We start from the raw sequence: 26,622 nt of genomic DNA, 5'->3' as shown, positions 1-26,622 counted from the left end.
CAGTAAAAAAAAGGTCCTTTTAACAATGGATAGTTCAAACTATTGAGAAACAATCTTAATATTTCTTAATGATTATAATAATGTGATTTTGATTAGGTCTTCCAGGCAAAGTCTGAAGTGCTATCTGAACATATCCAATGCTAAAAAATTATTATACACAAAGTGATCTTGCGTTGATGAATTTTTTCATGGAATGGCAGCTACAAAAAGACTCCGACATAATTCTGCGGTATGTGAAAAAAAAAAGGTAACCACAAAGAAGAAACTGATAGCTGCTCTACAAAAGCTTTTATCTAACCGCACCATGTATATTCTCTCCTGTCCTGCTAAGGAGAAGGAGTGACAGGGTGTCTTGGTGAGCACCTGGCAGCCAGCCAAGCTCAGCACACCAAAGAAGCATTCAGCTTGAGGTGTCATGTTTGAGCAGCCCGGAGTGCCTGACTAATATAGACACCTTCTACGATGGAGTGACTGCACCCAGTTCTGGGACCCCCAGTACAAGAAAGACATGGACATGTTGGAGTAGGTTCAGAGAAGGGTCACAAAAATAATCTGAGGGCTGGAGCACCTTTCTTCTCCAGAAAAGCCAAGAGAGTTGGGGTTGTTCAGCCTGGAGAAGTCTCTGGGGAGACCTCATTATAGCCTTTCAATATATAAAGACATATATATCCTTTTTTTTACAAGAAAAATGGAGAGACTTTTTACCAAGACTTGTAGTGACAAGACAAGGGGCAACACTTTGAAACTGAAAGATGGTAGGTTTAGACTGCACATTAGAAAGAAATGCTCAAAGATGAGGGTGTTGAGCCACTGCAACAGGTTACCCAGAGAAGCTGTGGATGCTCTGTCTCTGGAGCATAAGGTTTGATGGGTCTTCAAGCAACTTGATCTAGTGAAAAAAGTCCCTGCCCATGGCAGGGGGGTTGGAACTAGCTGATCTTTAGAGGTCCCTTCCAACCCAAACCATTCTGTGATTCTGTGACTCTGTGATTCTATGATACTGAAAGATACTTTCAGAATTAATTCTACCATTTTGAGCTATTCTATACCAATACTTAGTGGACAAGATGATGATGATAAGTCAATATCTATTATTAGTCAGTTAAAACAACTGCTAGCCCGTATTCAATTTCTTCTTTGATGCAGGACACTCAAATAGTAAATGAAATATAAAATACAGTTTCAAAATTAGCATTAAAAAGTATTTTCACTGAAACAGATGGCAAGAAGTAATATCTACATGGAGTCATGGAGCAGAGAATTATTAATATTTCAATAAACCAGAATAAAGGTTCTCAAAGGGGCATCAGGTGTTAAGCAAGTGAAAGCAAATTAAAGCTGTGATCTGCTGTGCTTAGTGATTACCTGCCTAAACCATAAGATAAAAAGCCAAAATATGAAAAGCAGAAGAGTCTCAGAAGAAAAGGGAAAGGAAAAAAAATGATTACAGAAGAAATATGTAGCATGACAGTACTCATGTTCTCCACTGTTATTAATTACTATTATTAACATAATTAAAAGTAGCATAGTTTTCATCATTCCACAGTAGACCAAGTAATTTTCAATGTAAAGTGGGAACCCTAAGCCAGACAATACTACATGGGTTCATTGGTCTTTTATTTTGAACACAGATTTTCTGAATGAAACCTGATTTTTATAAGCATTTCAAAAGAGTTTCAGAGCTGTAATCATTAAAAAAGTTGGATCTTAGAAGTCTGGATCCATACATTTAATATATTCAAGCTGGTTTGTCCTAAAAATTACAGGCTTTAGAGAATCAAACACTTGTGTCTAGTGAGAAACTGGTGGAATCAGTATGGATCTGAAATAACTTTGATAAGCAGTATATATTCATTAAAAATTAAGTTTTAAATCATAATTTGTGTCACAGAGAGCTTAGGCAAGTTGTGTTGCATGGCAGTCAGCACAAAAGACTACAGTTCAGTACAATCAAGGTTTTTTTGATTTGTTACAAGCCAGGACACCATGTATGAATGCGCTCAGTACTTCACTGTACTTGCTTTCAATATAGAAAACATTTTCTTCATTACTAACACTAATTTTGGGCTTCAGTGACAGAAGTGGCAATGCTGTTGGTTGGTGAATAGGGTAGACTGTACCCTTTATGCACCCTTTATGAAGGAGCGATTTAAAATACTCACAGGGCTTCCTAAGAAATCAGTTCTTTGATTATATCTTGGGCACAATTTGTCAGTCTACACAAAAATTGAGGCCTTTTGGGGACATTTTTCTATATTAGCCTTCAGAGTACTTCTGGAAAAGTTTCTCTCTCCACTGAGAGAATTCAGCTCCCCCTGCCTCATCTCTCTAGCCACAAGAAGGATAAACTACCCCAAGAGGAGATACCCTTCCTATTGAACTCCGGTCGCAGTGCAGAAAACACGTGTAGAAGCTGGGCAAAGTCAGGATGGCTTCAGAGGCATCTGGAGTTCATGAAGAAAATATATTTTGTCAGAAAAAAAGTGAATTCCCAGTGAGTTCACACTTCAGGTAGTTCAAATAAAATCAACACCCCTTTTGCCACTACTTTGTGTGTTGTATTAAAGAGGAGCTCACACTGGAAAGGAGGATTGTCTGAGGCAAAGGCTGGTAAATAGATCTGTGAGTGGATGAACCAGGTTTCCACACAGTGTAATCCAAGGTCTCTGAATCTGGGCCCTCAATTTAATTCCAGATAGAAAGAAAGCTTTGTTGTGGTGCACTCTGAGTCCTTTTACTTTTCTTCTTTAGTTGAACAAATAGAAAAGGCTTACATTGCCTGACAGGTGGCAGTTCAAATCAGTATAATGCCTGATAATATACCTGGCCCAAGGGCAGGTGTGTGCTCCTTTGTGAGCACTTGCAGGACATGTGTTTCAATTCTCCTTCCTCTTCCTGCTTTCCCAAAGAGAGCGTATAGGTATTCCCTTTGTTGTCAGTATGTCTCCTGTACATTTGGCAAGCAGCTCGGATCATCACTCAAATGGGTCAGAGACAGGTATCTGCTCCTCTTGTAGCACAAAACATAAAGCAAAGATGCCGTTTGCTCACAGACCAGTAAGGTAAGTCCTTTCAAGCAACAAAGGAAGGCAAGAAATACGATGGAAGATTGAGCTCCACATTTGATGGCAGTCCTGTTGTGAGCTTCAGAGTTTGCGACTGAGGAAGATCCTTTCCTTTCCCTGCACCACAGAATATAAGCTGCAGGTATCTTCCACTGTTGGGGTCTGGGATATTTTTTGCTTTTTTTTCTATGAAACTCCTTGTTGAAACTGTTGATGAAACACTTGTTTTGCCACTTGTTTTGTCAGAATGCTTTTACACCATTTTGTAATGGAATTCACCACCTCCACGAAAAGCGTGCTTTCTGTTATCACACATGTTGTATCAGAGCACATAGTATCCTTCCTAGCTCACAGTTTTGCTTCAGCTCATTCCTCGATTTCTTTTTTGTTCCACTCCCTACTGCTCCAGTGTTCCTTTCTTCCAGTCTTGATTCCTCCCATACTGTTCCAACTACTTACAATACCCTTTTGGGATAAATGCCAGTTGCTTTCTCACCAATCAATTCCTATCAACTAGATATCTTTAATTTATTTACAACAGAAATGCTGCACAACCTGAAGTTCTAAGAAAGGCAAAAGCCATTACTCACTGGCCAAGTTCTCTTTTAGGTGGAGAAGTGCTTGCTGTTCTTCATCCTGTCCATCACTGATAAACAGCGGGAAGGAGCCTAACCCTCCTGCACATGATGTCAGCACAAAATAACATCTGGCAGCACTGCGCAGATTTTAGTTTAGTTTACTACAAGAGAAACCACAGTTTGTTACATATTTGTTTTGTAAATTTCATTTCCATTTTAATTAGAAGGCAAGTTCCTGCAATTTCCATCATAATTACCATAATCTGCTTACAGTCAGTATGATGAATACAGCCAGGAGAGGCAGCTGAGTTACGTTTGCTTTATCCTGGGTGGAAGTCTTTAAACAGATAAGTACTGGAAACAGTTCTCCAATCACTCTTTTAGAGACAATATCTATACGCAGAACTTACTTGATGGATTGTATATAGTAGGATCTATGTAGCAGGAAAGGAAGTTTAAAATGTGTCTCTGGATGCATAAGAATGGTCGTAAGAAGAGCTCATTTTTCTGGTTTTGTTGTTTATGGAGAAGATTATATTGAGGATGCTTATGTTTTCTTGGGAAATAACTTATATGGGTAGGCACATATTATGGATTTATTCACTATTGAATTTTATGCCTGTGTAACTCAATTGAGTCCAGAGTTAGAGCAATGCAGCAGTAAATCAGCCTCTATTATTCTTAGCTGTTTATATGGAGCCACAAGTTAAATTCACTCTGGTATAACCAGAAATATGTGTGTGGGAGGGTGTTTTCAAGGGGCTCTTCAGTGAGAGCCATCAATCTTTCTGACTGCACCCACCTCTGCTCCACAGCACACTCTGCAACTGAAGGAGAGCTTCAGAAGCTGCTTTCATAGGGTGTCTTCCTCTGTTGCCTCAAAGAGAAGCTGCTGCAGAAAAAGTGGGAGTACTCAGTACTCTCACCTATACTGTTTTCGCTCTATATCAACATCACACAGCTTAGCTGTAAAACTGATCTGGAGGAAATTAGTGTAATAAAACTCAAGGAGAAGACTGCAGAATTGAGGGGTGATGTCATGTTATGAGGTTAATTTTACCCACACAAGGACATTTTCTCACAGCCTCCTTTCACTCACAGTCTCATGTCCATGTACTTACAAGCCTGCAAATGTTCATGATGAAGTGATCTGGCCACAGCCAGTTGCGTGCAACAGAAAAGACAAGAGGCTGTGCCTTTGGAAGTTCCATGTGTTTTCGGTTTCTCTTGACTACTGATGACAAACCAGTTTTCTTTCACATTCTTTAGGAGTTACAGCTGTTACAGGGTGGTCCTTTGCTTCAGAATTGCACAAATCTGAGGCAAGGTGGCTGCTTATTGTCTGACTCTCTGTGTTTGAAATACAGTTTTGAAATATATACGTCTTTATGGCTATCAGCTGTTTTTCTACTGGGCTGACACAAAAAGGAATAGCAGAAGTGATGTGCTGTAACTTTTCTGCCCCCATTCTGTAGTCAGAAAACTTTAACAAGGCATCTCTGCTTGGGTCTTGGCAGAGTGCAAGCCTTCAGGGAGTGAATAAACATCATGAATCTCAACTTGATTTATGGGGAGCAGTCACTGCCAATATAGATTTGCAACACTCACAGCAACCTTAACTTTAAAAGCATCTTCAAGTATGGCTCCCCCTAAAACAAACAAACAAAACAACAGAACAAAACAAAACTAAACTAAAAAGCCCCCACACTGAAAGGAAATCTTCCCAGTAGCCCTCAATAGCGAATACGTTTGAGTCCTTGATTCATAATGGACTTGATCTTTATAAAACATTGATTTTTTTGGTAGTGTGCAATGTGTAAAAATGTATACAACTGGGGGCAAAGAGTGTCTGAAAAGAATTATTATTTTAGACATTTTTTAATATGATTTGAGCAGGAAGTTAATGCTGAAAGCAAACTAAATCTGAAGTGCTACTTATGACTCTTTAATACATGTTCAATGTAGTGAAATACATGTCACTTCCACTGCCTGTATTTCTGGCCTTAAATTACTCCATGAATGTCATGAAGTTTTTCAGCGCTATTTGTTTCATGTTAACTGCCATTTGCTGAAGCTAAAATTCAGGAAATTTGTTTATGAATTATGTGGCAGGTCACAGCCTCCTATTAAAAAATTAGAAAACATGCTAAATTACCCTGGTTACCATTAACATAGTGTTTTCACTGTATTCACCGTTTGAACAACCATGATTTGTTTGGAAATCTCTTTAGGTGAAAGCAGTCAATCTGAAGTTAACCACATAGAAGTTGATTGTTTAATTTAATAAAAAAGCTGCAAGACTTTGATCATTGCAGAAACATGAAATGTCCTAAACATTGCTGATCACTGGATTGGCTAGACTAAAATAATCAGGGTCTGTCTTTCTACTTGAATTGAAGCCTAAGTCCCATGGTCATTGATATGGTCTGCTATCAAAACACTCTTAGAAAGACAAATGTGCTTTGGATTAGATAGATGCAAAGAACCATATTTTTCTTGTTTGTAAACCATATACAAATTATTTCAGATCAAATATTGCCTTCTGTTGCATCGCTTTCGAAAAGGCGTAAAGCTAGCATTAACTGTTGGAACCAAGCTAACAAGCTCCACAGTCTGTGAGACACATCCCCAACCACACAAGAAAGGCAGTTTTAATCATTTAATGTCATAAATCTGATCTTATCTTTGTATTTAAAAAGTATGTGTGGATATTATGTGCCCCAAAACTAGTGATTAATTAAGTTGATGATGAGACCTAACTTGTGTACTACCTTTGACCTTGTGATGGATAGGCTCTACCAGCAGCAGAAATTAAGATATGAAGGATCTTATCACATGAAATTTCCTATATCTGAGGGAGGAAATAAATGTAATATGCACTCCTTCAAGAAACTGATATAAATAAAAAAGCCACAGTTTTCAGATACTCTGCAAACATGCTTGACTGCTGCCATAACACAGTGGAACACCAAAATAAGCATCATTCTGGTTTTGGCTGCATCTACAGGAGAGGTCAAGCACGTACTTGAGTATGTGCCTCAGCTAACCAGCACTCTTCCTCCTGACTTCTGCAGCTCCAAGAACAGGAAGGCCTGAATTCCCCCCAAGCTATGATTTTCTTGGAAAACAATGTGGGCAAATTCCAGAATAGGAGAGACGGAGGAGTAGCCGCCAAGTGTTCAGTGTGCTGCTCCCTACACATGATTTATCATTTGCTCTCCTTGCAGCATAAACTTCAGGCAGTTTGCTACTGTCTAAGCCCCTCAACTTGGCTAGAAACTGGAAAACATTAGCCACACCATCTGGGTCTGATACAAATGAAGCAGAAGGTAGCATTTTCAAACTGCAGGAGTCCCAGCCTTCAAAGTGCTCAATCACTTGTATCTTTTCCAGTCTCACTTTGGTGAAGTGATTTCTCCCCCATACGCCCCATAAAACCACTTACTTTGCACAGATTGATCGTGTTGCACCAGTGAATGCTTTTCCACATGCATGCACCCTGGGGTATGATGTGAATCTCAAGCAAAAGCGATGACAAGTGCAAGCCTGTGGGACCCTACAGAGGCCTCTGATCTGCAGCTGGTGAGGAAATTCCTGACTACTTCTGAGGTGCATGGAAGAGGCTAATTTGTTGAAACCAATGTTTCTCAAAAACTCTCACTGAACTACATGCAGAGTTTGGCTGGAAATCTGTCACAGCCTGTGCCAGTGCATCATCTCACAGATGCTGGCTGGCGTGATTTTCTCTGATTCCAGGACAGTCTTACCATGCGCCATGCCCTTGTGTGGGAAAACATGTTTTCTCTCTTTTTTTCTTTTGTGCCAAAACCCATCTGCCACAGGTTCTGGAAGCCATGGAATTAGAAAAGCAGTGTAGCAAGAAGTCTGGGAGACCCACATACCCCAGACCAAGCCAACTTCCCCTCCCATCTGGAGGAAGCAGTAGAAGACTGGATACCTTTGAAGTTAAGCTGATGGGCTGCAGAACTCCTCACTCATTTGTTGCTCCTCATGGCTTCAGGACTCCCAGCTCCTAGCAGTACTAATATTGCACAGGGTGCAATAAGTGTCCTTGAAACTCCATGCAGCAAGCTCAAAGATTCAGTTTCACCTTTTAAAGATCTGAATTAAATTTTGTCATTAATTTTTATAAACCTTCAAAGTACACTTTTTTTTTTCCCCAAAAGAAAGTAGGAAATATTCAGAATTTTAGAATTCCCTTAATAACATGATTTTCTGATTACTAATTAACATTGGACCAACTGAAGCATCATTCATTCCAACAGCAACATGCAAAGGACAAAAGGGAATAGCATTCCTCCCAGGGACCAGGGCTAAGCCAGCACAGACATCCTGGCCCTTTCACAGCCTCTGTCATAAAACTACAAATAAAGGGAAAGAGACAAAGAAAGAGAACAATCCTCATGGGTAAAACAAGTTTTTTACTACAATAGAGGAGTCAGTGTCTGAACCTTGAATAAAACTCATTGCCTGTCAGTAAGAAAACCCTAACAATCTCCAAAATAATTGTTTTTTGTTAAAACAATTCTGAATGTCATGGATCTCATCATGCAAAATTCTTATTCTTTCTGTTGTGCACTAAACAAGTTTCTCTAGCACAGGGTGGGTTGTTTTTTTTCCACTAGTGGTTGAATCTCTGGCAAGTGTTTTGTTTCACTCTTCCCAATGCCACATTTGTTTGCAGCAAGATGAGAATTAACTTGCAAGGTAGCAGCCCACAAACTTTGCATAGTGATCTTTAAATAGGATTCTGATGACTTCATAGAGGATTGGGAAGAAACACCACCATTTACCTTGAAAAGCTCTACTTTCTTAAATTGGTTTCCCCAAAGTACGTTTACAGGATCTGTCACCAAAGATAGCTCATTGCTGATGAGCCTCAAATGAGCACTTCAAGTCCATGAGACAGAAGGTTCATAAGCAATCACATTAATGCTATTTAACCAAGCTAAACAGCATAAGGCAATTTTAATTTGCATGCTGACAAGAGTTAAATTGCAGGGTTTACCTGTAGCAAAAATAAATCAGATGGTGATCATTGCTTTTGCTTTTCTTTAATTAGCATCTGCCAAGCACCCCATAAAAATTCTGGTCACCTAAAAAGAAACATATTCCAAAGCAAAATGTCATCATTACTTTGAATTACTGTGACTTATGATACAGAAAGCAATATTTGTTAGCCTCTAGCAAAACAGTGGTCTTTCAACAGTCATCTGCAAGAAACTGTAATGGTGTTGATAAAATATGATACATTTTTGTAATGTCACAGGCTTTCAGATACTTGGAAAAAATCCCTGATAACAGATGGAATGGTTTTTGACATTAAAATATGCATTTTTTTACACTTGGCAGTGAATGAGAAAAGTGTTAGCTTAATAAATAGTGGTGCTCATGGGTACCAAATAGTTTCAGTTGGCTTCTTTTCTGTCAAATACCCCGGCTTTATAATATTAACAGAATTTAGAAACGGTTTGCAGTTTTCACTCTGAACATATTGAATGCACAATTGCTGTGCATAAAGCTCTATATAACATGTCAGGATGTTCAACTGTATAATACACTACCACGGGCGTAGACATAACATCACCTATCAACATATTTTTAATGCAGCTGTTCCAAGGAGCTCTGAAGAAAACATAAAATACCCATGACGCTCTGTGAGCTCAACCAGCCACACCACTTTCTTTCCAGAAAGGAGCAGATCTCCTTTGGTCCAAGTCTGATAAACCTGATCGCAACTGAAGATGTTGAAGGATGTTTTTTAAAAGACAGGGGATTCAGGGGAGGGAGACAGCTGATAGAGAAAAACTGAGTCCTTGGAAGCAGAACTTCTCCTATGCCTGTTTGAACACAAGTTCCCTCTGTGAACCATTTCTTCACATCAGAGGGGAATTTCCCACAGAAATCAAAGAAATACAGCTGTCTGCACACCAAATGGGCTTTCTCTTGCCCCAGGATGTGCATCACAGCTGGGTTTTTTTTTGATCTGTTGGTCTCTCCTTGCCTTTTTTTATTATTTTCCAGGGGAAAAAAAAAAAAGCATCTTATCGTTTCACCCTGAAATTTCAGCTTTGCATGGAATGGCTATATCTCCAACCTCATTCCAGTAGCAAATATCAGAGAAATTATTGGTAAGCCTCTACCAGCTGTTATTGGTTTCTGTACAGCTTTTTTTTTCACACTTTTTGATTTGTTCTTAGTTTAATTACAATACCATCTCTTTTGTATTCCTTGGCTGAGCCTTATGAATACCCTGAACCTCATTTCTCATTTATGCTATGCTAGTTCTGTAGCCACAGCCATTTCAGGCAACAATGAACTCCAGAGTATCTAGGGAGAAAAATCCCATAATATGTAAGAGCATTTTTCTAATTTACATAAATTCTTTGGGTTTTTTGGACATATTAAAGGCAAGCATTACTGCGAGTTAATTAAAATAATTCCGCAAATTTGAAGCAATTGTGCTGTTACATGATTTCTTGTTGCATAATCAAAGAGCTTTGTACTGAAATCACCCACTTCATTTTTGTATAAGCCCCATAGCAAAACAGAAACTAAAGTGCAACCTCCCACTTCCCTCCCCCTTCCAGGAGAAAATCAAAGAAATTAAGAAGCCCCTAAACAAAGAATTCCGGTATAAAAAGCAGAGACTGTACCACAATTTATAAATAGTTTTTATTGCATGGCTTCAGTTTTCAGCAGATAGTTAATTCATTTATAAACTGATATTAGGTGTGCCTTGTTATTCATTCCTGAATTTATGTGCAATAGAGAAAGAAAACCTACCATGACATAAGAAGATATTACATAGTGACAAACAGCTGCATATGGCAAACCTTACATAGATGTAATCATATGATGATACATAGGAATAGAGACAATAATAGAATCATAGAATAGTTAGGGTTGGAAAAGACCTTAAGATCATCTAGTTCTAACCCACCTGCCATGGGCAGGGACACCTCACACTAAACCAAGTCACCCAAGGCTCTGTCCAACCTGGCCTTGAACACCGCCAGGGATGGAGCATTCACAACCTCCCTGGGCAACCCATTCCAGTGCCTCACCACCCTAACAGGAAAGAATTTCATCCTTATATACAATCTAAACTTCCCCTGTTTAAGTTTTAACGCATTACCCCTTGTCCTATCACTACAGTCCCTCCCCAGCACCCTTATAACCCCCCTTCAGATACTGGAAGGCTGCTATGAGGTCTTCACGCAGCCTTCTCTTCTCCAGGCTGAACAGCCCCAACTTCCTCAGCCTGTCTTCATATGGGAGGTGCTCCAGTCCCCTGATCATCCTCGTGGCCCTTCTCTGGACTCGTTCCAACAGTTCCATGTCCTTTTTATGTTGACGACACCAGAACTGCACACAATACTCCAGGTGAGGTCTCACAAGAGCAGAGTAGAAGGGCAGGATCACCTCCTTCGACCTGCTGGTCACGCTCCTTTTGATGCAGCCCAGGATGCGGTTGGCTTTCTGGGCTGCGAGCGCACACTGAAGCCGGCTCATGTTCATTTTCTCATCGACCAACATCCCCAAGTCCTTCTCCACAGGGCTGCTCTGAATCTCTTCTCTGCCCAACCTGTAGCTGTGCCTGGGATTGCTCGCACCCAGGTGTAGGACCTTGCACTTGGCATGGTCAAACTTCATGAGGTTGGCATCAGCCCACCTCACAAGCGTGCCGAGGTCCCTCTGGATGGCATTCCTTCCCTCCAGGGTATCAGCCGAACCACACAGCTTGGTGTCATCGTCAAACTTGCTGAGGGCGCACTCAATCCCACTGTCCATGTCAGCGATGAAGATGTTAAACAAGACCGGTCCCAACACCGATCCCTGAGGGACACCACTCGTTACTGGTCTCCAGCCGGACATTGAGCCATTGACGACAACTCTTTGTGTGCGGCCATCCAGCCAGTTCTTTATCCACTGAGTGGTCCATCCATCAAATTGATGTCTCTCCACTTTAGAGACAAGGATGTCATGTGGGACAGTGTTGAACACTTTGCACAAGTCCAGGTAGATGACGTCAGCTGCTCTGCCCGTGTCCATCAGTTCCTCAGCCCTATCACAGAAGGCCACCAAATTGGTCAGGCAGGATTTGCCCTTAGTGAAGCCATGATGGCTGTCACCATGCACCTTGTTGGTTTTCATGTGCCTTAGCATGCCTTCCAGGAGAATCTGCTCCAAGATTTTGCCAGGCACAGAGGTGAGACTGACTGCTCTGTAGCTCCCTGGGTCATCCGTTTTCCCCTTCTTGACAATGGGGGTTATATTTCCCTTTTTCCAGTGGTCGGGAACTTCACCTGACTGCCATGATTTCTCAAATATGATGGCCAGCAGCTTAGTAATTTCATTCACCAGCTCCTTCAGGACCCGCGGATGGATTTCATCACATCCCATGGACTTGTGCACGTTCAGATTTTTAAGATGGTCTCGAACCAGATCCTCTCCTACAGTGGGCCCAAGGTCTTCATTAATGCTCACAGTCCCTGGGTCTGCCTTCCAGTATTTGGGTGGTGTGGTCAGAGCATTTGCCAGTGAAGACTGAGGCAAAGAACTCATTGAGAACCTGTTGTGGTTTAAGCCCAGCCATAACTCAGAACCATGCAACCTCTTTCTCACTCCTCCCTTATTCCCCCCCACTTCCGGAGGGATGGGGAGGAGAATTGAAAGAATGTAAGTCCCACAGGTTGAGATAACAGCAGTCCAGTAACTAAGGTATAACACAAACCCACTACTGCTGCCACCGATAACAATAATGATAAGGGAAATAACAAGGGAAGAGAATACAACCGCTCACCATCCGCCAACCGATACCCAGCATGACCTGAGCAGTGATCTAACCCTTCCGGGTAACTGACTCCAGTTTATATACTGGGTATGACATGCTGTGGTATGGAATACCTCTTTGGCTAGTTTGGGTCAGGTGTCCTGTCTCTGCTTCCTCCCAGCTTCCCCTCTTCCCTGGCAGAGCACGAGACTCAGAAAGTCCTTGATCAGAGTAAACATTACTGAGCAACAACTAAAACCATCGGTGTTATCAGTGCTGTTCCCAGGCTGAAAGTCAAAACCACAGCACTGCACCAGCTACTAAGAAGGATAAAAATGACTGCTACTGCTGAACCCAGGACAGAACTTCAGCCTTCCTCAAATCCAGGGTAGCCAGTTCTCCTGATAGCTTCTGGAGAGGGCCCAAGCTGTCCTTTTTCTGTCAGCAGTTAATGAAGTATATATAGGTGCAAAAGAGTGGAGAATCAAGATTACAAGCACTGAGTGTTCTACATAGAACTGTAGCATTTGCCCTTAATATTTTTAGTTCATGAGATATACTGCTTGGAATCAATTTCAATTTCCACTAAATCTACACATATATACTGATAACCCACACTTCAGCAATTTCAAATATATTTACACACCATAAATGCCTCACCTGGGTAGATTCTTCTAGGAATCTGAATCCAAATGGAAGCTAAGAGAGGCAGAAAAAATGCAGTCTGTAGAATGACTTTAAGTACTGTTGAAGTTGCTTGATAAAGAAGTATATTCAAATTTTTCTATGCCTGACTCACAATATATGAGCAGATACTAGATTAATGACGATTCATACAGCAAAATCAAATGTACGCATTAAGAACTTCCCTTAATCAGATATTAGAAGTGATGGTTTCAATTTTTTCCACTTCAGCAGCAGTGAGAAAAAAGGAGAAGGCAATTACTTGATCCTTTTTTGTCTCCTTTAGCCACAGCTGAATCCACACATGCACAGTATAAATCTCCTTTTTAAAATTAATGAAGACTAATTAAGGAAAATAAAACTCCACAAAAAAAAAACAAAACCACAAAACAAGAAACACAAAAAAAAAACCTTTAGCAATTACCACAAAATGCCATTCTATTGGAGAAAGCCATGTGTGACAAGCAGCTGCAATCATAGAATCGTAGAATCATAGGACCTTATTCCACTATCTACCACGTTATCTCTGTGATAAACACTGTACTGAAAGGCAAATGGGAGTGAGTAATTGTTGTTTGTTCCTCAAGTAGTCCTCACAGAATTGAGGCTTTTTTTAGAAGTGTAGAGATAGCACAACTAGCATGATGTCTCATAAATCACCTGTATATTCACTGTGATTTGTCACTATTATTGATGCACAACAATCTCTTCTTTCACAGTCAGAACTCTGAACATCAAATCTGGGATCTCTAAAGGCAGCATGGGTTTTCCAGAGGTTATTCACTCCAGACTAGTCTGGATTCTATCTGTCTTCAAAGAGATAATTGAATATCTAGTTAGTTAAGTGAAAAGTGGAAAATTGCACCTATTTGGCTTTTGGCCAGGTATAACATAGACATTTGTATAAGGAATTACCACTTATGCTAAAGAAAATGGGGAAAATTGTAAGGTCAATAAGGAACTGGTTCAAAAGAAGTTGAAAACGAGTAGTGATGACAGGCAATTCCCAGGCTGAATGAAAAATGCTGAATTTCTTTTGAAAAAACTATGCACCTCAGGACTCTGACAGCCCTCTTTGTGTTTAGTGTTGTATTAAGTAAGTAAGCAAGTAAGACTTGCAAAACTCAACTGCAGTTTCTTCTGTTCTGTTGGAAATGACAGAAGACGGAGACCTAGATGTAGAAGCTGATTGCGAAATGACACTAACCCACCCATATCATGATGAAAAATTAACCCTACAACACACCCAGTTTGGCAAGCAACTGCTGTTAGTGGCTTGTTAAATTTTAATCCAGGAAACTGTTTATGTTTCTGATGGCCCATTGTGAAAAAAACCCAGTGAAATATTTAAGTGGTGTCCCTCAGGGATCAGTGTTGGGACTGGTCTTGTTTAACATCTTTGTCACTGACATGGACAGTGGGATTGAGTGCGCCCTCAGCAAGTTTGACGATGACACCAAGCTGTGTGGTTCGGTTGATACCCTGGAGGGAAGGAATGCCATCCAGAGGGACCTTGACACGCTTGTGAGGTGGGCTGATGCCAGCCTCATGAAGTTTAACCATGCCAAGTGCAAGGTCCTCCACCTGGGTGGGAGCAATCCCAGGCACAGCTACAGGTTGGGCAGAGAAGAGATTCAGAGCAGCCCTGCGGAGAAGGACTTGAGGTGTTGGTCGATGAGAAAATTAACATGAGCTGGCTTCAGTGTGCGCTCACAGCCCAGAAAGCCAACCGCATCCTGGGCTGCATCAAAAGGAGTGTGACCAGCAGGATGAAGGAAGCGATCCTGCCCCTCTACTCTGCTCTTGTGAGACCTCACCTGGAGTATTGTGTGCAGTTCTGGTGTCCTCAACATAAAAAGGACATGGAGCTGTTGGAACAAGTCCAGAGAAGGGCCATGAGGATGATCAGGAGACTGGAGCACCTCCCATATGAAGATAGGCTGAGAAAGTTGGGGCTGTTCAGCCTGGAGAAGAGAAGGCTGCGTGAGCCCTCATAGCAGCCTTCCAGTATCTGAAGGGGACCTATAGGGATGCTGGGGAGGGACTCTTCATTAGGGACTGTAGTGATAGGACAAGGGGTAATGGGTTAAAACTTAAACAGGGGAAGTTTAGATTGTATATAAGGATGAAATTCTTTCCTGTTAGGGTGGTGAGGCACTGGAATGGGTTGTCCAGGGAGGCTGTGAATGCTCCATCCCTGGCGGTGTTCAGGGCCAGGTTGGACAAAGCCTTGGGTGATCTGGTTTAGTGTGAGGTGTCCCTGCCCATGGCAGGTGGGTTGGAACTAAATGATCTTAAGGTCCTGTCCAACCCTAACGATTCTATGATTTTGTGATTCTAAAAACAGAGCAGGGTTATGAGGCTAACTAAGGAATCAAAAGAGGATCTTAAGAGGACAGAAAAGCTTACTTTTGTTTAACAGCACAAAGACCAGAAAAAAATATAATGGTTGTTTATAAATACACTAGGAAGATACAAAATAGGAGAAAAGAGCTATACAATTTAAAGAGCTATGATGGTACAAAAATATGAATAAATAGTATAAATTCTCAGTGTATTTCTTTAACTTTTAAAGTGGTTTCTAATCATCTGAGCAGTATGTTTAACAGTTGCAACTTTCCAACTGGAGCAATGGGAACAAATAGATCGCTGTAATTTTAGTAATGATACAGTCTAATGTGTTCAGACATTTGCATAATAAGCCAACAGTAAAAGAAAAAAGAGAACTATATAGGGCTACACTGAAGTAGGAATGAGATTAAGGGCCATCTAGATACAACTGCTTTGATTTGATTAATTGTTTCTGTGCAAAACTTGGATAAAGGAGACCTGCCCTGGTGACCAGCTCAGTCAAATGCAGAGAACATAAAAGCATCAGTCCTGGCTCCCACCCACCTCCTTTTTAAGGCTCACAAGCTAGGGCTGCTCAGGTTTGAAACCAAGTATTTCCTTTCTTAGCATAGAGCATTCCAACTACATTGCATACTCTGCCTATCCTTCCTTGCAGTTAATGTATTCTTTCTCCCAGATGATACTGAGTCAGAGTAATGTATTTCATAGGGCTGGTTTCAGTCTTTCCAATATCCTGAATATAAGATCCTGGCGCCAGTCAGGAATCAGAGCACCCCAGATTCCTCACATTCCAATATGAGTTGTTCCATGGAAACAGTGCACAGAGATTTTAGGTTAATAGAGGAAAAGAGACCAGTGATCTGAATATAGATATATAAAAAGTGCATAGAGTACAGATGCAGCATTTTGAGAAAGCACTGAGGCCTGCAGTCTATCCTGATCTGAACATTGTAGACACTGGATGAGTAAGATGAGGTGAAAATTGGATGTCAGTTTTGGACCCTGATCAGAAGAAAAAGAAGAGTAGAAGCTATTATAACAATGAAACCTGAAAAGAAAGAGGCTGCTTTAGCAGAGCTGCTAAAACCAGAAAAACAAATTCTACTAAAGCACTAGGAAAAAAAAAAAAGCACAAGAACCATCTGATGTCATGTAAGTGTGGTCATTGAGACAATACTGGAACAAAGAAGCCCTAATGACCAAATAATATAAAGGCAGAAGCTTATTGTTTGCAATGAGAAAACTCCTGATGGAAGTAATAATTGTCATATTAAAGGAAATTTTAAAGGAAATAAACAATAAAGGTAAACATATTCTCAAGAATATGCTAAAGCTGCACTGGTCTAAAGTATACAAGCTGACAGTTAATGAAGTAAAAGCACAAATAGAATGAAGAAATGTCTTGGTATTCATTGACTTTTTGAAGTCATCTGTTTGAGGGAGTACCATGCAAAGACGTAGGATTATACGGAGTTCCAGAAAGTTTATTGCAAATGAAAACAAACTATGTGAAAATTCCTTTCAGTGCTTTAAGAAGCACTGGAAAAAGAAAAAGTGAGTAAGTAAGTGGCTCAAGTCAAGGAAAACCCACCACTTTTTATCCTTCTCTTAAAGCAGACATGATGAATGTTATGGGTAACAAAGAGCACAACACTGATGATCTCCATGTAAGTGCCTTGGTCTAGGCAGATGACAGCACACAATCAGCATTCATTCATATGAATGACCCAGATGCAGGACCTTTCTCTTGAGTTTCTTGAACTTCAGAAGGTTCACCTCTCAAGCCTGTCAAGGTCCCTCTGAATGATATCCCTTCCCTCCAGTGAAGCAACTGTGCCACCCAGCTTGGTGTCAACTGCAGACTTGCTAAAGTGCACTCAATCCCACTGTCTATGTCAATAATGAAGATATTAAGTAGTATTGATCCCAGTGTGAACTGGTTTTCACTTGGATATTAAGTCATCAACTATAACTCTTTGGACATGGCCAACCATCCAATTCCTTTTCCATCTAACAGTCCATCTGTCAAACCCATCTCTGTCTTATTTAGAAGCAAGAATGTTGTGGGGGACCATAACAAAGGCCTTACAGAAATCTAGGTAGATGACATCATAGCTCTTCCATGCTCCCTAATGAAGACACTGCATTGTAGAAGACCACCTGATTAGTCAGGCGTGATTCGCCCTTGGTGAAACCATGTTGTCTGTCTTCAATCACCACCCTGACTTCCATGTCTTCAAGGAGGATCTGCTCCATGATCTTACTGGGAATGGAGTTGAGGCTGACTGGCCAGAAGATCTCCAACATCCTCCTTTGTAAAAACAGGCATGATGTTTCCCTTTTGCCCAATCTCTATGGACTGTGTTTGACAGCCATGACTTTTCAAATATGATGGAGAATGGCTTGGTAACTACATCAGCCAATTCCCTCAAGACCCTAGGGGGCATCTCATTGGGTCTCATGAACTTCTGTAAGTCTCAAAGCAGGTGACAATCATGCCCACAACATGGGAAAACTAAGGTCTGTCTTGTGTTTTTTCAGGGCTGGGTGAAGGCAATTCCTGACCATGTGTTGGAGGTGTTTGGAAACTGAAGAGTTACAATCAGTTTCAACTTTCAACAGATTACAGAACTTAAAAAATGAAAGAAAAAAAAAGTTATCTGCTTGCAGGATTTAAACAACTCTTTGCTACAAAACAGTTTGAATTGAGTCCACCTGTGGATTGAAACCAAGCTAAGAAATCCAAATCGAACACTTACTTTAATAAAACTTAGCAAGACAGCTCTTGATAAATGAAAAGTCTTTTGGATCTAGAAGTTTATGCAATAGTCTAGATGAAATATGTATTAAATGGATTTAGCTTATTGAGATTTTTAAATATTTTGGAGTAGGAGGATTGTTCATGACAGTAAAGTTGATAGAAGAAAAATTATACGAGTAATTTTATTGCATTAATTAACTTGAGCTGTACTATATGTATACAACAATTCGGCCTATACAAGGCCCATGTGCTGACTAGCCCCATTCATGACACATAGGCATTTGGCTTAGTCTTTCAGAAGCTTAAAAATACATACTGCTATACAAATTTCTATTTCATTTTTATAATAAAATATTGCAAATAAATTAGAAAATATTTTTTACTACCTGTAACAAAGTCTTATAATTTTCTAAATCCTTTTGGGTTAAATCCAAATAAACTGAAGCAAAGCATGAGGCAAAAAGAGAGAAAAGTCATTATTTTTAGTGATCACTGTGACTCATACAATCACAGATTTCCCCAGTGATGGGGGAATTCTTCTCCATAAGCACTAGGTTGCTTTGTCATCTCTCTCAGGACTAGCTGTGGTTTTTAAAAACATATCAAATATTCGGTTAAGTACCTATAAATTCAAATTGACTAAAATCCTGCAACAGGAAGGAGTACTCAGAAGAAACAGAGATACAAGAAAATGAGCTGCATTTCCAGTGTAAGCACCTAAAAATCTGGGTTTAAGCCCACAAGACATGTATTGTTCTAGCCGAAGGTGCTGCTCTCAGATCTCACTGCATCTTTACTGTTATAGTTTTCCTAGCGAATAAGTTGAAGAAGGAGCTTATGCGATGTTTGCCTCAGGTAATAAGTAAAAGCAAGATGCTCATTTATAAAATTCCTCATGGAATTTGGATATTAAAATGTACTGCATGGGTTTAGAAGCTTATATTTTTGTGCATGAGAATGAATGGGAATATGGATGCCTGTGTCCAAATTGTGCTTAACACTGTTAGTATCACATAGTAAATTATTAGTTACTTGGAAAAAAAAATAGGAATGCACATAAGAATTGAAAGTTGGAAGATATCTGCTGCATTGGACAGGAACAAGATCAACCTGGAGGGAGATCACCTTGAGAAATTAGTTTTATTTCTGTCATGGGCCACTGGCAATGTTAAGGTGCACATGAGCTTCCTAAATGCTCTCTTACTGCCACTACTAGAAAAGCAATACCATGCTAGGCAGATCACTACTCTGACTCATTCAAGTATTTCTTCTGTTCTTACAACTGCTCAATTTTTCATTACTAACTGCAACATGAAGTTTGGAAAAGTGCTAATGAAACTTGTCAATGCAGAATAAGAATGGACTAAAAACAAGAAAGGTCTGGGTAACCTCAAGGATAACAGCAACAGAATCACCACCAAACTTATTAACACAGTAATAAAAACTCATGAACATTTTGTTAAGGATTTTTGCATTAAACAATTACTCAGTAAGTAATATAAAGACTTGAAAGGATGTGGTCATGAATATATAGAAATTATAACAGAAGTATCTTCAATAGAAGTGGGAACATTTGAATGCCATCTTAGTGGTACTTCTCAGGAATAGTTTTTGATGTTCCAGACACATTTAAGAAAGATTCACTGGTTGTACTGGTTTCAAGAAAGGGCTATTAGGATGCTCAGAGGAACAGAATACTGATCTTAGGAGAGGAATTCAAAGTTATCTCTAAGCTGCAGCAACAGGAGTCCTGTGGAGGAACATTAGCTTTAACCTAGCAAGCTTGGGTACTATCAACAGTTCAATTGCAACAATAAATAGTTTGCTGTGGGATAAATTACCCTCAAGACTGGTACCCACACTCAAGCTCCCTAATTGAAAGCTACTTACACCTCCGTTCTTCATTCTGGTCACAACACTAGCAACAAGTATTGTGGATGTCAGGTTTTGCATAAGGGTGTCATAGCTTGGAAATTAGAAAATGTTTATAATTAAGCAAAGAGTGGGATGCTAGAATAGGCTTTCAATCAGAACTGAGGGTCTAAAATCTGTTTTTTATAGAGAGCTTGATTCAATTAAGAATAGGATTTAATGTTGAGATTGCTTGCAATGGCTGTAATCAAGAAAGTTTAATATGCTGTTATAAATGAAAGCATGTATAGATTGCATTACTGCACAGTCCTTTGTCTTTCTTTAAATAAGCATTTCTCTCTCTTTTACATCAAGGGTGAGATGAACCCAGTGCTTTGTTGCTAATCTGTTCCTTTCATGATCTCAAACTGATGTATCCTTATTATCAAGATTTTGTGTGTCTGCATATTAATCCATTTTCTCTTTAAAACTCAGTAAATTACATGATACAAGTGAAAATGTGAAAATACCTAACAGTTATAACTTCATTTCTCCTTCAAATTCAAATGACCAAAGAATGCAGATATGTATTAATTCCCTTCATTTCTGTGCATAAACATTTTATTTAAAAAATATACTGCTTCTCTCTAAAGACAAGGAAACCAAATAATTCCTTCTTATTTCCTGCAAATCCCGATATCTCATTAGGATCTCTGCTCAGTATCTCTCCAGATACCATTGTGACCTTATTGTAGTATAAGCATCATAGATCAAGAAACACAAAACTGTCAAGTCTCTCTTAATGTGGGAAAGCAGCTGCAGAGCACAGATGCACAGAGACAGACCTTCTGTGAAAACTAAACTTTTTATAAAAGTATTTGTGTAACAAGGTTCATACTTCCAGAGGAATATTAAATTTTTGTTCCCTATAACAATCAAAATGCAAGGGGAAACTCTAGAATTAAAAAGACAACAAAACAACAAAAATCCCAAACAAACAAACAAACAAAAAAACAACAAAGAAACCTTTTTTAATGCAAAGACACTAATATGTAAAGTCATGTAATAGCTCTTTCCTGATGCAGTATCTACAAGATGAAGGAGTTTAAGCTCCTCCAAATCAGCAAGTGGCTGTTGCTCTGAACAGTGGAGTGGTGGAGTACACAATGAAATCCTTGGAGCAATATCACAGGGAAAAGATCAACACAGACAATAAACCAGCCTACTAAAACTGAAATAAATGTCAAAGTGCCATCTTTAAGGTAAAACAAATGTGTATGTATATGCATGAGTATAGATGTAACATTTCCCTCTTGCATATGCGTTAGTGACTCAAACACTGCCTAGCAGAGTGCCAGTGTACCCCCTCTCCCACCCCAGAATAAAACCAAACCAACCCATCACCAAAAACCCCAAACTAAATTAAAAAGGAAATTCAAGTGGTTTTCAGGGGAAAGAAATCTGCTGGAGTCAGTTTCTGCTTTTAAACTAATAGAGCTATAACAACTATGACCTCTTTTTGAGAGGAAATTAGATTTCATTTGAAAAACCTGCCATCTGTACTATTTTGGATTTTTTTTTTTTTATATGGATTATCTTTGTGAGATAAAGTCATCTGTACCATAACAGAGGATCATGTTCTCGTTTACAAATAAGCTCCTTTACACTGCTTAAAGACCCTTTCCCAATCGCTTAAAGATCCTTCTATGCTGCCATAGATGTGTAAACAAATCTAGCTGAAGCTGGATAAGTATTAGGCTCTGTATACACATAGGGAATAGAGCTATATGGAGGAAAGATAACTAAGAAAGAGCATGAGAACTAAGCCCAAAGGCATTAATTTTGTGTTTGCTGAATTAAGAACTTCAAGGTAACTGGATTTTTTGTCATTTTGCTTTGTTTTATTAGAAAAGAAATACACAGAGCTGTAATACTTAATTTTTTGGTCTCTGTGGACTATGAACAAACATGTGCATTGATGAACTTTATAAGCCCTAAAAATAAACTGGAAAAAATAGACGTTAATTGAGCTGGAAAAGAAGAATAATAGACTGGGAGTGTGGCCTTTGGGATTCATTAGTCTCTGCTTCTGTATCAAACATCTAGGGAACAGGAAAGTATCTTTAGAAAACATTTCACAAACTAATTTGGTCTTTGAGCTGCGATTTTCATCCAGCTGAGTAAATATTATTTGCAGCCAACTGAGTAAGTCGTTACATTAGCTATAGTGAAATTGCTGATTTTGAGTTCTTAGAGAAGGTCAATAGCAACAGGAAAAATTAATAGGCATGTGGCTTTTATAAAGTTTCACAAAGTTTACCCTCCCCTCATTTGGCAATAATACTTGGTTTGATGCTAGAATCTGCAAAAGCAAGGTAATTCTTGCCTTGGGTTGCTGTGACAACCTTAACACAGCTTCTGTGAATAACCTGAAATTGTATCTAAGAATACTATACAACTGCAATTCCCAGACAGAATAAAGGGTACAGGGAAGAAAAGGGAGAAAAGGGAGATTTTTATGGTTTTCCTTGTTTTGCTGAGGAACTCTAGCAGATTTTTGAGCAACAACAAAAAGGTATGCAGAATTTAACTTGGTTTGGTTTTAATTTTTTGATTTTTCTGGTATTGCAAGCTCAAGATCCTCATTATCCTGGAAGGTTATATCTACATTGAACCATTAGAATATTGAACTGGTAAACTCCACAGATTGTGTTCTAGCTAAGGTGAGAATTCGGAACAATGTGGCTCCATTTTATGGAAAATAAATGTATTTATTTCATAAAGAAATTAAAGTTTGGGTTGTTTTTTTTTTTAAAGTGAGTCCAAATTCACCTGAGATGTTTGTGCAAGATGAAAAATATTCCTGAGGCACTTGTTTTTCCACAGTTTAGAGCTAGCCAGCATTGACTTCAGAAAAGAAATTGCAAGAACTCATAGGATTAAAAGGACTCCCTTACAGTCACATACCTTCCACATAAAAAAAAAAATCAAAATCCTTTGAAATTTTACACAAGGCTGCATCAGTTCATCATTAAAATCACTATTCCATTTCAAAGCCACAAAAAGTGACTGTTTTTAATTGAAGAATTAATAAAACCAAACATCTGAGAGTCCTCCAGCATGTCAGACAAAATCTTAGCAGAGAAAGTTATTATTAGTAATACTAAAAATTCTTGAAGAAATGATACAAAACAAACCCCCAAAACCCAATGGATTCAGACTCTGTGTAACATGAGGAAGCAAAAGCAGGCAAAGATTATCCTCATAAACATTCATAAAATAGGTTTCTTCATCGATCACCTTTCAGAGCAACTTTTGCATTTGGAAAGCCTGTTCTTTAGAGAAACTCAGCACATAGATCTCACTTTGAGAGGATGAGGGCCTCATGCATTGATACTTTGAATGTAGTTATCCCTTTTTTTATTTTTCATTTATATTGTTTGTAAATTCCATTGAAGCTGGATTAAAACCAATGGGAAAAGTATCTTAAGAATCCTTTCAAATGTCTTAAACAGATCTGTTTCCCATGTTTTCACAGGTCTGCCTTCCATCCCACTGCCTCTTCATGCAAGGCACATGCAGAAATATACTTCTGACTGAAACAACTAAACAGTGAGATCATAATCAAAAGCGCTGATTTAAAACGAACATTGCTGAAGGAAAACTAATACTACACATTTACACCAGAAACCTAACTTAAAATTACACTCCTCTGACTAGGGAGCAGAAAACTTGCTATTAATCTTGTGTCTAATAAAATCCAGCTAATCTTCAATCAGACTCCTTTTCCTTCTTCATATTGGTTTACTTTATTTCATACAGATCCAATGAATATAAAGGCAGAATCATAAAAATGCACAAGCCCAGATATGCTCACATATTGCAGCTGCACAGTAATGTGGGATTTGTGATGCAGTCCTGGATAAATAAGCTATATTAAAAGGACTAAATGCATTAGCAATATTAGCTTTGTTTATGAGAAACACGGCACATATTTCATACAAAGTGCATAGAAAATACTAGATTCATTTTGTGAGCCTGTGATCTCCAGAAATCTGTACTGAATCCTTACAGTTTCCTGATGGCAATTTCCCACAATAATAGGGACTAAAGATTCTCAGAAGCTTTGTCATGATAATAAGCTCTATTTCAATGAACAGCAATCTTGCTCAGGTAAAAATAGTTCTGAAAAAAAAAATAAATTGTAGGGATATTTTCAAAATAATCTCCAAATTAAAAAAGGCACTCTGAATAAAACACTTTTGATTTTCAGTGTCCCAGATGAATGCAAAAATCATTAAAAGCAGTTTTGTATTAAATACATTTTAATAAAAGTAAAATGTATTTGTGCTTTACGAAAGCTAAATAGAATAGTATAAAATCTCCATGGAAGAGAAAAAAGTCCATCCTGAGAGGAATATTAGTTACTCAGCTTCATATGAGCCTGAGACATTTCATCAGACAGCTGTTAATGACCTCACCAAGGACTACATGTAATTCTTTTTATCCTTCATTTTAGAATAATGGATATTAAACACTCTCTTCTTCTATTTCTCCTCAAAGCTTCTGTGCTGCCTGCAGAAATGCGAGAGAGGAATCAGCAAGGAAGAAGCTGAAAGAGAAGCTACTCCTGTTTCTGGTTCAGTGTGATATAAATAGAGTCCACAGGCTGATGCTCTGCCAGCGCTAAAGCAAAGGAAGTTTCCTCCAGCTCCTCCACTGAGGCAATAATGCTTTTATCTCAATAATTCACAGATGATAGCCCATTAATATTGAGAGAGTATTACCTTATAGGAGTACCCTGTCTTCAAAGAGCAGGTCTTGGTTCAGCAAGGTGCCTAGGCACACTCCTGGCTTAAATGCATGGATGAACTAATTATTCAATAGTATCAGTCAGTTGCAGCAGCAAACAGCAGCTCACACAGTAGCTCAATGAGGGCTGAGGTGAGGCTCTAATAAGCTCAACATCACTAATGTCAAGCTGTGGCCACCTGCCCTGCTGTGAGCACGAAAACATTGGAAAACAAAAACAATCCCTTAAACTGATAGCTTGAGGGAACATGGCTTGCTTTAAGTGCCTAGTTATTCAGCCTGTACTGCATCTGGTTAATGTGTCATATGTGGTCTTGATAAAAAGACAGCAGAGCTAGCTAGCCCAGCACTAGCTTTTTTGGTGATTTGTGGTGTGTGAAATATAAAAGGAAGATTTTAGTCTTAATTCGATGCTGTCTGAAGATAGAGGAATTGGCTAAAGTTGAAATGCAAGACATCCTACCAAGAAGGTGATTCTGAAGAGCGAGTGTTCCAGAAAACACTATGAATACAAGAAAAAACAAAATAGTGCCTCTTGACCCCATTTCCAAGGAAAGCAGAATGAAAGATGAGACAATCTGAAGTCTGAATTCAGAAAATAGGGGCTGTTGTTTGGGTTATCAGTGAGACAAGCACTGAGGACATTGTCTAAGCTATACTGACTATTACAAAGGTACTTACTGTTAAATATTGATAGTAGACACATCTATATGATGTTCTTCTCAAGCCCCCGTTTACAATCTTATGACTCCACACTAATCAAAGATCTTGTTGAAATAGTTCCTCACCTTGTTTACCTCTTTCTGGAGCTGTAAATTATTTCACATGAAACACAAAAAGCTGACACCATCCTGTTGGGATACTGAGTCCAGGTAAAGTTGCATAAGCACAAGCAACTATCATCCAAAGGTGCAGGGACCTCTCACCTGCTGGATATATGGCAAAGCTGGAGCACACTGAGCTTCCAAGGGAGCTGGAAAGTGTCTGAGGCTTTTCTTGGGAGAAAATACTTGCTGGGTGAAGGAGGAAAACATGTGACTTCAGGTTATAGAATTTATTATTCTTCATTTCCATTTAACCTTTTTCTACATATTTTTTCTTTATTTCTTTCTTGATGCTAATACTCTTAATGCATATATTTGTAGAGACAAATAAGTATATAAGTAAAATAATTCCATTAGCAATAAACTATGGCTTTTATTTTAAGACTTGTCAGTACAAGTTTGGAAGGCAGTTTCGAAGCAGAAATCTTGTAACTATATTATATCACTCATGCAAACAGAATAGTTACCCATTCCCAGAGGTGTCAGAGAGGAGTCCAAAGCAACCCTGTTGTAGAGAAACTAATAACTGCATAGCTGTTGTCTTATCTAACCTATTAGCTGGAAAGCTTTGTGTTAGCTGTAACAGTTCCTACTGGTCATCTGCTTTATTATGGATAGAATTAAAGGAGTTTGGCACCTTATTATTAGTTGTTAAGTCACAATGCCATGTACTTATATTAATTCTTAGATTTTCACTATAGTGGTTTGGAACTTGTTTATTTTTAAAATTAGGTAAGTGAAATTCAACAGTAGTTGGCCCATTTCACATGAAAGCAGCAACTGTTTTCTTACCTTGAACAAAACTTTGCTGCCTTTTTGCCTAATATGTGATGGTGACAAATCACATTGGTAATTTTCTAGTAAATTCAATATGAAAAAGAAAAATTATGGTAATCAA

This window comes from Pezoporus flaviventris, unplaced genomic scaffold (assembly GCF_033815535.1).
Source record: "Pezoporus flaviventris isolate CSIRO_AGI_PZ_B2104156 unplaced genomic scaffold, CSIRO_AGI_Pfla_v1 ptg000045l, whole genome shotgun sequence".
NCBI classification, from domain to species: Eukaryota; Metazoa; Chordata; class Aves; order Psittaciformes; family Psittacidae; genus Pezoporus; species Pezoporus flaviventris.
Note: the sequence above shows the minus strand (reverse complement) of the source record.